Genomic DNA, 18543 nt, shown 5'->3' on the forward strand with positions numbered 1-18543 from the left:
AGCTGGTGGCTCATATAGAAGTCTTTTGCTTTTCTGATTTTTCTTTCTATGCTTGTTGTTGGTCTCTCACCAACTGGAGGTTGAAGTTTTTGCTACCTTCAAATTCTTTTTTATTAATGTACTCTTTCATATTTGTATGTTTCCATCAATAAAAATTTTGTTTTGCCGATAAAAAAAAGAAAAGAATGATAATATCTCAATTTATATAACTTAATGTGTTGTGATGTATAAACCATAGTTATATCTCTGGCATATTTATTATTTTTGAGATATTTTAGATCCTACTCCTATCTTTTTCCATCATGGGTACACACACTGATCTCAATTTTGTGATAGTTACTCTGGTTTGAAATAAAAGCAAGCAAGTGCATTGATTAAATGAAGGGATAAATTATTATGGTTACAATAAATAGCTTACCTCATGCTATCAGTAACCAAAAAATAAAAATTCTAAGTGGACTGAATTCGATTACACAATCGACACAATCTAGTCTCATCCTATGTGAAAGAGTGGTGAATTGTATGTTTGGATTTTGTACATCTAAATGAATTTTTTTAATGCCGCTGGACAGTTTTGTTTCTTTTGGGGGTCTAGAACTACAAACTCTTCGGTTCTTATTAGTTTGTTTTTGCTTGATTTTTCTAACAAATCAAACTAAAAATTGTCAGTACAGTTGGTACCCAAAATTTTGAAAGGCTTGAGTGCTCCACTACAAGAGAAAAGACACACAATGACGTTTTTTTTTTTATGACGTTTTTCAAAAACGTCGGGAAATCTGTCTAGATTTTTCTAATTCTCAAAAAATTAAACTAAACCATTTCGTTTTGTGCGCCAGTTATTTCTTTTAAACAGTGGCTCAATTCAAGGCTATGCGTTCTTCTATTCTGATTGAACAGAGGCGTGACTTTAGGAAGAGAGAGAAATCGAGGCGTTGGATCTTCGATCTTCATCAATTCTTCGATTGTTTGATCAGAAAAATCTTGTTTTACTCTTGATTTGAGGGTATATCTTCCTGATTGTTTGAATCCCTATGATCTAAATCGATCTAGGGCTCAAGATTAGGGTTTTCTGAAGCGTATATCTTCTAGATTGTTTGAATCCCTATGATCTAAATTGATCTAGGGCTCAAGGTTAGGGTTTTTTGATATAGATTTGTTACATTTACACAAGATCTGTAAAATTTCATGGCTAAAACTAACGATTTGGAATTGTTTTCTCTTGATTTAGTTGATTTTCAGCTTTTTTTGCTTTTGATTTGTGTTTTCTCCTTTCGTTTTTGTTCCTTTATTCTTTCTAGTCCTTGTGTGGAAAACTCTTCTCTTTCATCAAATTGAGTAGCAGCAATGCTGAATCGATTTATCTAGGGTTTCGAGTCCGGTGTTAGTGTCTCTGATCATGTAAGGGACAAGCAGGTGGCGTTGGATGTGGATCATTGGAAACAGTGAGTAGAAGCTCAATGATGAAGAGATGCAGATCTGCTCTTTCTTTGATCAGATCTGTTCTCTCTCTCTCTCTCTCTCTCATTGTCCCCCCGATCTGCTAACATGGTAATATCAGATCTGCTTTGTCTCTCTCTAGTCCATTATTTTGCCTTTTTTTTGGAATCTCATTTTGGCATTTCTTGCCTGTAAGAGAGTGTTCATCACACTTGTCCAACATCAGTAATCTATTTTTATATGCTGAAAATGTCAATTTAACTTTGAACAACTGTCACTTTCGAAAATTATCTTCACTAGTTCCGATATGGTCAAGGTAGTCGTTTACTATCTTCATTACTTTGGAAAATTATTAGTCAACAAATTCATGCTCTGTGCTGAGCATGAATATGTTTAAAATATTTTGTTTTCAGAATTTTATATTCATATGAATCTGAAATATTTAATCCAGCATTATTCTAATGATAAATCTTTTTTCTTCTATGATTTTAGGAGTTCAATAAATATGACAGAGAACCAGCTAAATACATAAAGCAATATAAAGGAATCAAACCAAGGGCAGGGGCACCATACTCTTGTGATATCGGCTATGAACAATTTCTTGGGCCTAAGGTTTGTTCCTATTTTCTTTTCAATTTTTGCTTCTTTTGAACATCACAATGTATGTTAGTGGAATGATGACTCCAACACATCTCCGAATCTGATAAACACATTTTGGCTTGATTTGAAAGTCATGCTGAAAGTACTAACTCAGCCTTCCCCTCACCAAGAAAAATAAGATTTTAACTTGTTAAAGGTTAAAGTACTTAAACGTTGTTTCTTTCATTCACAAAAAGACAGACCTTTTTCTTCGCATTGCTCATATAATGCACCATACAATTTTTTTGCCTTCATTATCTTTGACATAATAGTGTATTTAAAGGTGTTATAGAGGCTTATAATTAAACATAGATTTCACAGACTTGGAATTTGAAAGCTATTTAAAAGTTTTAGCTCAAGATGAAGCTATTAGAAGTTTGAACAAAAAAGACATTCAAATATCTTAAATGTGTTCTATAACTAAAACATACTTGCATCGCATATGCTTTTTTAAACAAAATTATTCATTTTATTATTTTTTTCATTGGAGAAGTGAAAGGGTTCATAGATTTAGGAGACTATAGAGTTTTTAATTATTTACTCCCCATTTTCCGCCCAACATTTATAAATTTTTATTTCAAGACACAATATAAAAATGCTAAATGCCAGTGGAAAAATCAAAACTATTATTTTTGGTGATACTGTAATACAAAATCTAAGTAAGTATCTAACTGCTATGTCTACTTTGATGGAGGACAAAATGGAATGAGTAACACATTGAGGAAATATAAGTTGCCTTGGCCATAAAAGATAAAGGAGAAAAGAGAGATGGTGGAGGTTTCATGCTTTTTTGCTTTTTGAGAAGGTTTCATGCTTTTTTGCTTTTTGAGAAGGTTTCATGCTTTTTTGCTTTTTGAGAAGGTTTCATTGATAGTAATTTCAATAAAGGGCGGAGGAGATTGATTTCCTTTTAGCAGATAAACAAGCTGTGTCCTTTCACGTGTAGAATTCCCTTATTCTTATGCACGCATATAGACAAACATAGACATATGTATGCTAACTTACAATAGGCTCATACATTTTTTTATGTTTTGCCTTTTGTTTTCAACAAAGTAACATGGTGGAGAATGATGGGGAAACTATCTTGCTATTCAAGTTTTGAATGATCTGAACAGTGGGTTGCTCAAGCTCTGTTTGAAAGATTAACAAACTTGAAATGAAGATTGGACTTGGCTCAATTATATCGGGAATGATAGAACAAGCTATATAATCTGAAACTACTAATGACTATTATTTTGACTAAATGTGCAAGTCATTCCTGTAACACAATTTTTATTGAACTTTTCTTTTTAAAGCAATTTTATGGGTCTGTTATCAAATCAGACTATATTGTACTGAGACTTGGTTTTGTCATGGTAAGTATCCAATTTCCTGTTAGTATCTGACTTTAAATTTCCAGATTTTTTTTATTGTTACTTCACTGGCATTTGTGTTAATGTTGTATTTATTCCATGTGTAGACACATTGCAGGGGAAATCCAAAGTTCAATTTTCACAACTATATGATCCGTGCTTTGGAAGATGATTTTAAGAAAGTCGTTGGTATAAGGCAAGTTATAGCTAGGATTTCCTGTGCAAATTGTACAGCTTCTTATTTATTCTTCTGTGTTTGCTGGGGGTATTGCCAAAAATAAAATTCGAAAAGAGAGAGGATAACATTTGCGGCTGCTGGTTTGTCACTACCCAGTGCTAGGAGGGGTATCTAGGGATATTGTCTCAAAAACAAAAAACAAAAAATCTTTTTATTTTTAATCTGCATCTTGTTTAATATCTAATTTGGCTTGTTGCAGTTGGTATTTATGGATATTTGTGGTTGACTTCTTGTTGTTGAACATTAATGGTATGTTACTATATAAAGTTACTATGAGTCTTTTTAAATTACGTTGCCGAATGTTGTCAAGTGATTTAACTATTTTCTTTTTTGCTTTGATATTAGTTTCTTTTTTTCTTTGTTTTAGGTTTAACAAGAGGTTATTGTGATCCACTCAATGCTTAGGTTCTTTACTTGGAAGGAAGTAGAGTGTTTTTATTCTGTTTTATTAACATGTTTATTGTGCTTGTAACACTTTGAAGAAAGTATTTATCCTACATGTTTTCTTTCTGCCATAGCTGGTGGGTTTCACATAGAATACGCTGTAGTGGCTAATGGGTATTCCATTGAAAGCATTCTGTTTAAATACAAGTCAATTCTAAGTGTTTATTACTGAATGGGTTTTGTAAATCTCGTTCCAAGATCGATCCTTGTGCAAAATTTGTCTTTTGCTCTCATTACAATTTCATTTGAGATGCATACAGATGAATGAGCGTTCTGTTTTTTTTTTTTTTTTTTTAAATTTACTATTCAGCTTCTACTTGCTGTGGGAACTAAGTTGGAGCATGTAATCACCTAGTTAGGTCACGAGGTTGCAGAGAAACACATTGCAATTGAAGGGGAATTAGTAGTGCAACTTTCAGATAATCATTTTTGGTTCCATCGGCCCCCCATTGTCCTTTTCCAATACATTTCATACTGTTCCAAAATGCTTTTGAGATAGCATTTTTCTTCTGGATATGGGTAAGATGATATATGCTATCGTTGGTTGTCATCTTTTGGTAAACTAGTAATAATTTCTATGTGGATATTAATCTCATATGCTTTTATTGCTTGTAGTTGCAATATGGCTTTGACTCCGGCATAATGGGACATGTCCGTTTTATTATCCCCAGGCTCGTTATAGGGTGAGAACCATTGCCCCATTTTCACTTTGATATTTTTTTTTATTACAGATATTTTGATGTGTAATTATTGTGATGCTATGGGATTTGTATTTATTCTGTTTATTTACTGTTAAAATTCCAATAACATTATCATTTCGACTTTTTAGGGTATTTGTTCAAGTACTCTGCAGTTATAGCACCCTACTACTCTATGGCCTTGTGACACAGGTAAGGTTCAGTCGCAACTTATCATCTGAGTTGTAGTTTAAATTGGCAAAACTGACCACAAATGTCTTTTGCTTGCATAACTAGTGGAAATTTGTCATGGGGGATTTGCTACTCTTCTTAAAAATTGAGCAAGTTTGATTTTCATCGTCTTAACGCCAATTTTGATGCTTAACATGATCTTCGTGCATTTTCATTATTTTAGGTAAAAGAACACAGTAATTACCTTTAGATTTATTCTTAGCTTTATTTATTACTGAGTATGTACTTTTGGTATTATAAAACTGGTCCAGACCACAATATATCTGTGGTTTAGGTGGTTGATCTGCTTTTATTAGTGTGATTGGGAATTATTTACCTGCAATTGTGGTCTTATTAGATAATTTCTATTGGAAGCTTCCTGTAATTGTTATTGTTTATGTGGTTGCAGAGCAAGAAACATCCTAATGAGTTTGCAGAGGAACTTGTGAAGGATGCTGATCAGAAGGTAATTTCTAGACAGACAATCATTTTGTTCATGTAATGATAAAACTATTTTGTATTCTAACCAAGGACGTTCAATGGTCGTTACAGTTAAATTAGTTTATAAATTGACATCTTTATATTTATGTTTAGACACGTACTCTATATTTATGTGTGTAGATGGATATATGAATTCATTGACAGATGAAATTGTACCTCTTATCCTCAGGCAACAATAAATGTTGGGGGGCACTTGCTAAATGCAATCACCATCAAACATTTCACCTTGGGACTGCCTTACCACTCAAAATATGTAAGCCGAGTCCCTTTCAATATACAAGTTTCTCTGTTAGATTTTAATTGAAATTTGCTGTCCCCTACACCCTCTTTATTGATAATTTTTCCACCAGACCTTTGTAAAAGGTGTGAGAAACGATAAGATGATAGCACAGAGTGCCTTTGCGTTGGAACATATGGAGGGAGCCTTGCACCACTCACTTTTATGACTAGGTATTATGTCCCAAAACAAAACAAAGATAACTGTAGACGCGCCCCGAGGACTCCCGAAGCTCCGCGCTTGCGAAGGCACGAAATCTCATTTGTTCTCTAGCTACTACAGTTCGGGCTCAATGTCACGGTTCTAAATCTAATCTCACAAAGTGCAATGCAAGACCGATAAATCACCAAAGAGTCCAAATCCGGCACATCGTTTTGGAAAACTGATTTTTGTAAAGAAGTGCCAAACATGGACTGCTTTGCCAGTACAGAGTCGCCACCTAAATATTTTTTATTTTGGGGGAATTTAGGAAACCCTGACTCGTGCCTTAGGCCACGTGTCTGTCATCACCAAAGTTGCCTCAGCTCAGGAACTTGGGTACGAGAGGGGAAGGTCATGCAATGAGCACCCCCGCTCGCCCGATCAAAGATCGACCTGTACTAAGCATGATATCTCATTTTTGAAAACATATGTGTTCTTATTCCAATTATTAGCTAGATTTACTATGTGATGCGCACAACACACAAGTATAGACTAGATCGCTTAATTTGGAACAAAGCATTGCATATTTGTTATTTGAAAAACGGTTTGAAGTTTGCTACTCCCTAGTAGGCTAAATCGAGGATTCAATGAATTGTTCCAATTCAAGCAATCCAACCTTCATCCACAGGCATTCTGGCAGTTATATCACATAAGCAAATAGCCTTATGGCAAGCATGCTATCATGGCAACACTTACACACATGCAAGGATGCTAAAGCATAAACACTTACAGTGTACTCCGAGCCAAAATAAAGAACTAGCTAGTAATCAATGCATGATCCTAGTTCATGTTAAGATGGCTAATGCGGCACATGCAAAATGCAACTAGAAATAGGCTCGGCTATTCTAAGATGGCATATGAGATGCGACAACTCGATACATGTATTCAAGTAGGAATTGAAATACAATGCAGTTAGTATGATGCCCCGAGCCCGGTGCATGCAATACAAATGAATGATGCAAACATGCATAGCATAAGGATGCTAAATGAAATATACCCTAAAACTAGCCATCGTAAATGAGTAAGTAAAAGGGAGAAAGACGTGGGATTGGAAGACATTCACACACTCACGCACACTTATTACAAAATTCGCCCTCTTGACGGAGGGTCCGAAAAAATAATACAAATCGACTAATTAATCAACTAACAAGCTAATTAATTATTACACCACTTTTGACTAATTAAACAAATTAATTAAGCTACAAAAACAATAAAGCGGCCTCGACAAGAGGGACAAATGCATGCTCAGTCGGTTTCGCTCGGAAATCCGTTGCCATGCCTCATGTTGCCTCTGCTTGCACTGTTTTGCACCTCTAAAAACTGTGAAAAGTCCTGTGATGCTCTAGAACCACTTCATGGACATGCTGAGAGGCCATTGACCAAATGGTGAAGCCATCGGCCAAAGGAAAGGTGTCATTGACCATTTATGAGGTCATCGGCCAAAAACTTTTAGCCGATCGGCCCACCAGATAGTCGATTGGCCATCTTTTCCTACAAAATGCTGTTTTGTTGTAGCAGTGGACAAACAGAGGTATGGCAATACATTTGCAAGAAAATGTTTGCAACTACACCCCTTATCATGTTTAAGGATCAAAGGTGTGTAGTTCTCGACCCTCAGGCCACCAATTATGCATTCCAATGCATGATGGCCAAAGGAGCCAAGTGCGCAATTCAATGAGGGATGAATGCACAAAATCACATAAGAGACCTCAACCTCTATCATGTTTGATCAAGAGGCAAGACATGCACACACAATGCTATGCAAACATGCAAGTATGATGCGATGAAATTAGCATGCAACAACATATAATGGAATTAGCATGTAACAACATGCAAATCAAGCATGCAACAACATGTGAAAATGGGCTTAAACTAAAACGGACAGCTCTCAAACATGCCCAAATCAGTGGCCAAAAGTGCTAAAATGATGGTACCAAAATGCAAAACAAACATGCATGCCAATTGGCCCATAAGCTAGGCAACAAGACACAACTCTCAAACATGAGCAAGGTGTGACAAACATGAGAATGTGGCAATGTAATAAGCTCTGAAAATATGTGAGGAATGATGCCAAATCAACCAAACAAAGCAAGTATAGCATGCAAGAAAGCCTAAAGCTTAAGGCTAGCCAAGAGACTCGAACCATGGCTATGCAAGGCAAGCCCCAAAGGGCCAAGGGCACCCAAAATAGTCCCAAGGCAGGTCAAGATAGGGCCAAAAACAAGCTTAAACCTAGCCGATACAAGCTAGGACAAAAGTCCAAAAGCATAAGGCATGCAAGGCTACAAAAGAGGTGTTATACTACACCTATCAAAACCAAACATGGCATGACTTAACCAATGAAAAACAGAGTTATGGCATGGTAAAACAAGACTAAAAACCCACTTAGATGGCATCCCAAAGACCTAAGCATGGAGGCATGCACAATGATCCATTCATGAGGCATAAAAACATCAACTCTTTAAAGCATTAAAGGAGTGATAATGCAAGTATATGAGCATGAAACATGGACTGAAAACACATATGGAATGATGCCAAATCATAAGAATAGTCCTAGCAATGCATGCTAATGACTTGGACACTCAAAGCCAACAAGCTAGGTTGAACCATGGCTATACAAAACGATGCAAGCATGACCAAAACAACACCAAACAGACCTTAAGCGTGGTAAAACAAGGCTAAAAGCTTCTTTGGGTCAAGCCAAAATCATGCTAAAAATATGGCCTAAAGCACAAAGCATGTTAAGGCAATTTTATGGAAATGCACTACAAGTGCATGAGGCATGCAAAGGCTAACCAAACCAAACCTAAATAGAGCTATGACATGGTAAGACAACACCAAATACATGCTGAAATGGGCACAACATAGGTCAGAATGACATGCTACTTCATGAAGCATACAAGACTAGTGTGTGTGATTTACACTACAAGTATATAAACCATGCATGGAATGATCAATCCAAGCAAAAACAGGGATAAGCCTCAGCAAAATAACCACAAATACATGCTAATATACAATCCAAAACAAGCCTAACAAACATGCTCACACTTGAGGCATTCAAGGCAAGTATTGAAGACACAAGGAGAGGGAATGACCCTCTCCTTTTTGGGACCTTAAAACACCATCCCCACCACTATGGTGAGAAGGCTAAAACAAGGTGATTTCGAAGCTTACAAAGAAGGCACAAAAACAAGGCCAAACAAGGCCTAAGGCGGGGGTAAACAACCCCAAACCAAAAAGTGACCTTAAACAAAGGTCTCAAGCATGCAAAATCATAACTTTTTTTAGTTCAGAGCTAAGCTTAAAACAATATGCAAAAAGGTCTAAAAGCTTAAGTAAGAAGGGATTTAAAAGCAATAAGCTCACCCTTGAAGAACACCTTCAAGAACACTACTCCAGCAGCCTCCTCTGGCCAAAACCAGCTCAAGAACACTAAAAACAACTCCTAAGGACCTCAGCAACCAAAGGATGGTGTTCTACTAGGTGTTTGTGTGCAATAGTAAGACAAAAAGACACTTTAGAGCACAAAACAAGGATCAACAAGGAGATATAGATACAAATGTATATCTATCTCTCAAGACTCCATCTTCTGAACCCCTGAGAAGGGAGGAGGGGCTCCCTTCGTATAGAATTCCAATTCTCAAGCTTGTTGAGCAAGCTTGAGTCTTGAAACAAATCCCTCCATACACGTGTATGGAGGATGTGAATTGTGGACACTAGCTGTCACAGCTAGCAGAAAATATCTACAAAAAGCAGATGGAAAGGTCTTGGCTAAAAAATATGGCCAATCGACCAACATAAGTGCCGACCGACCAAAAAGAGTGCCGATCGGCCAACACTTTTGGCCGATGGCAAGAACACAAGGCCGATGGCATCATGCCTTGGCCGATGGGTTGGGGGGATGGCCAACAAGCCACCCTCTTTCCTCAGAAACAAAAACACAAGTGTTTGGTCCACAACCAAGCACAAAACAGACAAGTTGAGAGATCCTAAGGCAAGGCGCGCGGTTGAGACCTCCGGGAACTCAAAACGAACACGAGTATGGATGATCATCGAGTGTTCAAACGATGACATCCAAGTCTTGAGGACTCTCAAAGATGGGGTGTCTACAGTTGCCCCTCTTTGACAGAACTCAAAAGTCATAAAATGACGGGAGTGAATGTCAAAGCCTAGAGATAACCCATTTTTGGCAAGGCCGAAGACTTAGAGAAGCATACAAGATAATAAAGATATGCGCCCGCAGGCAGGGGCAAGATGCAAGTGACATGTACAATGCCAAACATAACTTACGATCATGCAAAGAGAGCTGTAATGAAGCAAATCTACATAATAAATGCAACAGTTTTAAGCAAGTGAATACAAAATAAACTACATTATATGCTGCAAGGATGTAAGAGAATTATACAATTCTAGCTACATCTCACATGGAGTACATATAATACCATCCGGTTCGTCTGGTTGCGCTAGCTTCAAATGAATTGTACATACAATATCGTGCCTGCAAAAGAAAGAAACTCAACAGGTACAATATCGTTAGAAACATGTATAACAATGCAAGTGAAAAGCGCGTGACAATGCAAGTGGATGGGTGCATGACAATGCAACCTAAAGGTGCGAGACAACGCGAAAAGGGGTGCAAGACAATGCAACCTAAGGGTGACGCATAACAACGCGGAAGGGATGCAAGACAATGCAACCTAAGGGTGCGAGACAATGCGGGTTGAGTGTAATGCATAATAATACGATAAAAACAAGCATAACAATGCAAGTGAAGTGTTCATAACACTGTAAAACACTAACAAGTACAGGTAAGGTGCGTAAAATAGCGTGAGCAATGCACTAACGGGTGCAGACGAGGTGCGCAAGATAACGCGATGCGCAAATAGCGCAGATGAAATGCAATGCACTAATAGGTGCAGATGAGGTGCGCAAGATAGCGCAATGCGCAAAATAGCGCGAATGAAATGCAATGAACTAACAGGTGCATATGAGATGCGTAGGGATGACAAACCTCAACCATACTGGAATCATGAGAAGAGGAAAAGAAAATAATCAGGCACGTACACAACGCATCCTGAGACAAATTCCAAACATGCCGAAATCGTGTGGGGAAAGGGACACTCAAACCACGCTGAAATCGTGAGAGGAGGTCCAAAAACAAATAATCAGGAGCGTACACGACGCAACCTGAGTCAAATTCCAAACATGCTAAAATCGTGTGAGGAATGAGACACTCAAACCATGCTGAAATCGTGAGAAGAGGTCCAAAGCAAACAATCAGGAGCGTGCATGACGCATCCTGAGACAAATTCCAAACACGCTGAAATCGTGTGAGGAAAGGACAAGCTCTAACCACCCTAAAATCGTGAGAAGAGGTAAACAAATTCCAAACACTTTGAAATCGTGTGAGGAAGGGACAAACTCTAACCATGATGAAGTCGTGAGAAGAGGTCCAAAAACAAACAATCGGGAGTGTGTACGACGCAACCTGAGTCAAATTCCAAACACGCTGAAATTGTGTGAGGAAAGGACAAACTCTAACCACGCTGAAATCATGAGAAGAGGTAAACAAAACAAACAATCAGGAGCGCGCACGACGCAACCTGAGACAAATTCCAAACACGCTAAAATCGTGTGAGGAAATAGGTAAAACAAAGGGACATATCCCGGTGCTTCGGAAAGAAGGAGAAACATAGAGATGTATCTCCGTTTTTCCCAAAGGAAAAAGAAACATAAGGACGTATCCCCATGTTTCCCGAAGGAAAGAGTGTGCATAACAATGAAACAAGAGGAAAGACATACCTCTCAGCGTATCACACACGAGAGAGGAAAGGTAAATTTCTCAGCATATCACACGCAAGAGAAGAAAGGTAAACCTCTCTGAATGAATCAACACACACAACACTGTGCATGAACGGGAAAGAAACTAGATAGGTACAATGCAATACAATGCATGATGCTTAAGGAATGAAATAAACAAACACAACAACGCTCTAGAAAGCACCTCACGGGATAAGTGGCGATAAACCGCTCTACTCTGACGGAGATCTCCCCTTGTGTTCTTCGAACTCTTACCTTCAACTCACAGTAAAAAGGTCCTGAAATGTTGACAAGGAGCAACGTCTGCTGGGGAAGCCACGGATGCGACTTTTCCTCGTGATCATACTCACAACTTTCCCTATTCTCCAACGGGGTAACAGACTAGGTGGGTTCAGTATCCAGAATCGAGGTGCATACCCGCTACCTCAACCTATGGGGCTTCTATACAGGTTCCAAGTCGGGGATACACCCCTGGGTATTTAAACTAGACTTTAGTCTCGGAGATTCCAAACCTTTGTGTTCTCGGTAATAAACATTTGAACTCTAGTTTCCACTGTCGCGATGGTTCTCCTAGGAACTCATTACAAACGCAGCCAAGGTGCCTTTGGCAGGGATTGGTACTCCGGGAGAGCACTTCTGATTGCCATTCTGGCATGAAAATAGTCGACACAGTATTCTATTCACTTTGAACACATAGCTAGTAACACAGTACTCAGTTTATTCTGCACACGGCTCATTCTGAACACACTGCTCACTCTGAACACACAGTTCATAACACAGTACTCCGTTTATTCTGCACACGGCTCATACAACACACTGCTCACTCTAAACACACAGCTCATAACACAGTACTTGGTTTATTTGGCGCACGGCTTATACAACACACTGCTCATTCTGAACACACATTTATTTGGCGCACGGCTCATACAACACACTGCTCATTCTGAACACACAGCTCATAACACAGTACTCAGTTTATTCTAAACACGGCTCATTCTGAACAAACAGTTCAATCTGAACATACGGAATGCAATAACGGGACATGCAGAAGTTGAAACAAACTCGGATGCTCAAAATTTTCCCTCTTTTCTTTTGCTTCGCAGCCTAAAACCCATGTAGCTTCAGATAGGTCCTGGTTCTACTGTTCTCACATGAACTGGGTCAAACCCTACAATCTTATAAAAGAACAAATCCTATTTTGCACATATGTGGAGAACGGTACAACACTCTGAGCACAAAACAATTCATTTGAAATTGAAATGAGAAATGAGTTTTGGACCGGGTATTGAGCCTACAGCTGACCACGGCAAAAATAACTCAACAACGAAAAATAAAAGGCAAACAACCTAAACACATTGAGAAACACTCGAAACAACTCAAACAAGAATCGAGACAAAACAAAAGACACGATACTCAGGCGTGCACAGGGAGCCTGTTTCTCTGGGTATTGTTTCCCACCCTTTCTCGTTTGTGATTCTCACATCACTCGGTCACTCAATCTCTATTTTTTTGAAAAAGCCCATTTCCTCACTTTTTCGCTCAGCGTACATCTCTCTATTCTTCAATCTCTCATTTTTTTATCCCTCCCCTGGATGGTTGATGGATAAACAAGAAGTTGTTGGTTCTTGCCCCTAGTATTCTGCTAGATTCTTCCTCTTCTGCTCATAATAGTGAACTTCCCCCATGGAGGGGTTGCGCTACAACTGGGTGTATAGCCAATCTGCAGCTGACATCGGTTGATGATGCTTGCTGGGGAGTTTGAACGTGATAAGATGTGTCCAGATGAGGGAGTGGAATATCCAAATTCATTCCAATTCGTGCTTCGCACTTGGCTTGATACCTCGTTGCTCGGAGGGTGAGATAGCTTTCGACATTTTGCTGTTAGCTTCAATTGTCCCTTTTTCTGGCAGGTAGAGTGCCCTTTCTGGAAAATAGAGTGCCCTTTCTGGCAAGTGTGTTGACAATGGAGAAAAGACAAAACACCTGACTTAACTGTGCCCCTAGTTCATCATTTTTGACCATTTTTTGTTTTGGTTTTCTACTAAAACAATTTTGATCAATATAAGAGTTTGATTAACATGCTTGTTCAATTTTTGATTTGAAATCGTGCAAGTTCGGTTATGAGCACCGAAAATTTTCCTTTTTTGGGTCCAAGAAATGGTCCAGTTTTGGAAAATGGAATAATTTTCGGGAAAATGGAATAATTTTCGAGAAAATTAGTCAACCTTAGTAAAAATTCTTAAAAATTATTTTGCAAATGGCCACTGCTCGACTATCACAGAATTTACTCTTGAGATGCACAACTTCAGATCCGAAGGAAAATTGCCCCTTGTTCCAAAGGGCACTGCACAGCAACGGAAAGTTCCCGTTTGTTTGAATGGCACCGCAGCACATTGTATGGCAACGAAAAATTGCCCCTTGTTTGAAAGGCACCGCAGCTCATTGTAATCGGTCCTCAAGGTGGTGATCACAACCAAACTCTCGGGTATAAAGAAGACAAAGATGATCAGAACCATTACATAGACACAATCGATTTGGAAGTGTTTATGGCTGGACTTCAGAATGAAGTTGCCTACGTATCCCAAACATGGGAATCAAGCCTTACGTAGTTCCGATTAAGGTACACTCGGGTATTAACCTCTCATTTTGCGCTCTAACTTTTGCCAAGACCGCCCTTCCTGGATTTTCAACCTTGCGAGCTATGTTTTTCTTTTCATTTCATTTCTTTTTCTTCATTTCTTTGTTCAGAATTTTTCATTTTCTTCATTTTTCTTTCTCTTTTTTTTTTTGTTCTTTTCTTCTTTTTTCATTTGCTCTAACTTTTGCCTGGGTCGCCCTTCCGGGTTTTCGACCCAGTGAGCCTCTCAAGGGTAAAAGTTGTAACTTGTCCATGTTAAATGGTTTTAGGATCTCGAAGCCATCTAAATCCAGGAGAGTGGCTGTTGTTCGCTGATGATGCAGAAGTCCATCCAACCGGGTCTGAATTGCCCCCAGTGTTGTGGATAGGAACTCAATTGTCCTTCAGCAATACTCTCTTCTTTCCTCCATTCTGGGATTTGGCATTCTTGCCGATCTTTGTTAGCTTGAGAAAGGACTTATCCTTTGAATCTTTGAACACATTTGACATTTTTGTTACCCCTAGTTCGAAGGGTGCTCCTGATCTAGCTTCGCAAGCTTCCTTTTGATCATGTCTGACCTTTTTGATCTGACTATTCTTGCCCCTAGTTCGTGGGTTGTTTCAAATCTGGCCATACAAGCCTCAGATGGTGGTTGATCGTTGAACATTCTGAATGCCAGTTCAAGGTTTGAAAGCAAGGGGTCAAGTCTCGAGGCCGAGAGTGATCCTAGGCTACACAATCTCAAGAACGATTCCACACAGGTCTTCGCAGGACCGCGCAAAACATTTTTTGATATCTTTTAAGAAAGTGACTAGTCACTCGCGCTGAAGACAATGTAGAACCAATCTGGATCAAGCCAGGATCCTTCTCAATATTCATATTAACAAGCATGATCTAGGGCTTAGCATGCCCCTCTTTCTCTCAATTGATCAAATTTTTACAAATCCCGAGGAATTCCTTCCTCTTTGTTTTCAACACATTTGTTCAAAAAGTTTTGAAAAACTAAGGTTATTGCAATGAGTTCAAGGCACAGAAAAGGTAGGTGAAAAGCACTGCCGTTTCATTCAAGCTTCTAGCACAATTGGCGCAAGGTAGAAGCAAACACAAGAGTGTGAAAATTACTGTTGTTTCATTCAGGTCTATTGGCACAACTGGCTCCAAGGCAGAAACAGACTCAAAAGAAAGCGAAAAGACAAACACAAAACAAAATAGTGATGTCCGAGGTAACACCCCCGGAATCACCCGACTCATATACAACAGGACTGACTTGATATAATAAGACAGACCCCAAACAAAAGACTGACTCAAAACAAAGGGACAGACGTGAAACAACACAGCAGAACTGACTCTATACCCAAGCCAGAACGTACAAAACCAACATTCGCAAATGCTCAAAACAATGCGTGCCATACGCCACATTTGATGTAAACTGAGCGTCGCCCACAGGTGGTTCATCCTCTGATCACATCACATTATCCTCCAGGTTCACCAATCTGGTGACGATAGACTTTGCTGAGCTTGGTGGGAGAATGACGTCGTTGTCAATCAAATCATGTACTTTGTGGTGAAGACGAAAGCAATTGTCGGTGTTATGACCGGTTTGTTAATGGTACGCACAGTACTGGGTAGCGTCATGACTAAGTGGAAGACGACTAGGGAGAGGCCGAGGCTCGAGGGGTTTGAGATGCCCCTTTTCAGTAAGGATTTGAAGAGCCTTGGACAAAGGCATATAGAGGGCATGGAAGACCCTGCGACCTCGGGGCAAATACCTCGAGGTTTGTGGATTTTTACTGGATGCACTAGCAAAGGGGTCAGCAGGTGCTGGCTTGGTCTGCTGATCTTTCTCGAGTGTAGGATTAGGGTTGGAAGGAACAGTTCTGGTATGACGACCCTTCTCCCGATTTTTTCCTTGGCTCGAACTGCCCTCGTTTTGAGTGACAAAAGTGTCATCCACAGTTTTTGTAGCAACTGCGAGCACTTACTGTTTGTTCAGTCCCCCGACTTTCAAAGCCTCAATAGCCTACAGAAGTTGTTCATAGGGATCAGTGTCCACCTCCACCTTGTTTTTACCACTTACCTCAGCTTGGTCGAAGGTTTGGGTTGTTACATCAGTGCAAAGCCCTATTGTTGTCGACATGTCATTGTCGGAACTTGGGATGGCTTCGGGTTGACTAAGTTCAATTACAATTCACCGTAATAGCAGGGGCTCTTCTGGCATGAAGTTCCCGGCATGTGATATGATCGATGACGGGGCCAACATTCCGAAGGCTAGATCAGTTACAGACCTCTGAAGATCGCCAATCATTCCTATCAGCTCAAAAGTGGTAGGCTCACGGGTTTGAAATAATTAGGGTTCCAATATTGGATGTGCGGCAGGTGACCTGGGCGGGCGTTGCATTTCAACATTGGTCTCACCCTGCATGGTGATTCCCTGGTTTAATGCTGCTGCCATGACCACAATTTCTTTTGAATTTTGTGTCATCACGAGTCTCCTAAATTGAACAGAGGGGGTATGACTGTTGACTAACGGATCAGATGAACCGGTGAGCCTTGACTGGCCTTTCTCTGCCTTGCCTCAACGAAGGAAAATACTGGCTGCTTTTGAACTGAATCTCTGACCTAACAAAGTCTATCAGCACAAATCTAATGAACCTCGGCGGATATTGGAGTCTTCTGAAGCTACGGTTCCAAGACTACCCCCTTGCAAAAGAGAAAACTGACAGCATCTCAGCCCAATTTCACCAATACAGACATGAACATAACTGAATGACTGTACTCATTACTGAATTCTGCCAAAATTTTGCCTGAAAAATTGATACCCTCAAGTAAAACTGATCCCCCAAAATACTGATGCCCTCAGGCCTGATACCCAGACTTGCAAACTGATATACGCATTCCTGTAGAGACACACTCCCCAAAAGCACATAGCAAGCAAATGAGAGCCAAAACACCCCTATGTTCGGGTAGGGTTTCCCTGTCCTATCTTGTCAGAAGCTAGGGTTTTACTACGCACATAGCGGTTTCAAAATAACCTACAATCGGGTAAGCAACCCGTTGTAGACACCTCATTTTTGACCGACCTTAAGAATCAAACGTCATCGATTGAGCGCTCGGTGATGATGCATGTTGTGCTCGTTCTGGGGTTTCGAAGTCTCGGTTGAGAGCCATGCTTCCGGACTTCGGAGCTCTTTTGTGTTTTGCCTCAGTTTGCGAATCAGGTCCCGTTTTCTTTGTTTTTACTTCCCGAAGAGAGGGAGTGGTCTCGTAGATCATCTCTCAGTGGCCGTAGGCTACGTTTCGTGGTCGTAGGCCATTTTTCCCGTTTGGAGACCAGTTTCTGATTTTTCAGAGCCGTCAGTCGTGTGCCTCGGTTCGGGACCGCTTAACTACCTCCGTTTGCTCCGATTTTTGGCACACACCTTGTTTCCTCTCTCTAGAGGGACACTGTGGCCCGGGAGACCACCTTCGTGATCGAACGCCACTTTCAAGGCTTAACAGTCAGTTTTCGGGGCCCCCGGCTACGCATTTTGGCCCCCGAACCCTCGTTTTGCATCGGTTAGGGTTTATTTTTGGCATGGACCCTAGTTTCATTGTTAGGAAGGTGGTACAAGGGTGGGAGACCACCTTTTCTTCTTGGAAACCAGCTTTCTCCTTGGAGACCAATTTTCTCTCTCCTCCAGCTGGTTTTCTAGATAGAAAGCTGGTTTTCCTCACTTTTGGGGCATAATTTCTGGTCTCCCATACCACCATTGTGTTGCACTCATCTGGGAGGCCAGCAATATAGGTAGGCCGACCAACTTTTCTTCCTGACCCTTTTGAACCTTGCTAGAAAGCTGGTTTTTTCCTCTCTTGGGCCACATTTCTAGTCTCCCACCATACAGCTGTGTTGTACTCATCTGGGAGGCCACCTTTCTGGTATGGTCGACTAGCAGTTCACATTGAACCTTTTGAACCCTGGTCGGCCAACCAGGGCAAGTGGTCGGCCGACAACTTGAACTGGTCGGCCAACCATCCCCTTTTTGGCCTTCCTGAGTGCAACACAACTGTGAAGCATTTCACCCTTCCTCCGGGATTTGACCCTCTTGTTTGTCTTCTTAAGGAAGCCTTA

At 40.1% G+C, this 18543-nt stretch overlaps 1 pseudogene across 1 annotated transcript; it reads left to right on the forward strand.

Annotated features, from left to right (window-relative positions):
* Positions 1-4220: 4220 nt before the first annotated feature.
* Positions 4221-5611, forward strand: LOC114293659 (MLO-like protein 1; annotated as a pseudogene). The gene is made up of 5 exons (XR_014339127.1): positions 4221-4224; positions 4470-4629; positions 4726-4793; positions 4940-5000; positions 5428-5611. The product of XR_014339127.1 is annotated as an MLO-like protein 1 (transcript).
* Positions 5612-18543: the final 12932 nt, after the last annotated feature.

Source organism: Camellia sinensis, chromosome 8 (assembly GCF_055761805.1).
Source record: "Camellia sinensis isolate YWXY chromosome 8, ASM5576180v1, whole genome shotgun sequence".
In the NCBI taxonomy this organism is placed as follows: domain Eukaryota; kingdom Viridiplantae; phylum Streptophyta; class Magnoliopsida; order Ericales; family Theaceae; genus Camellia; species Camellia sinensis.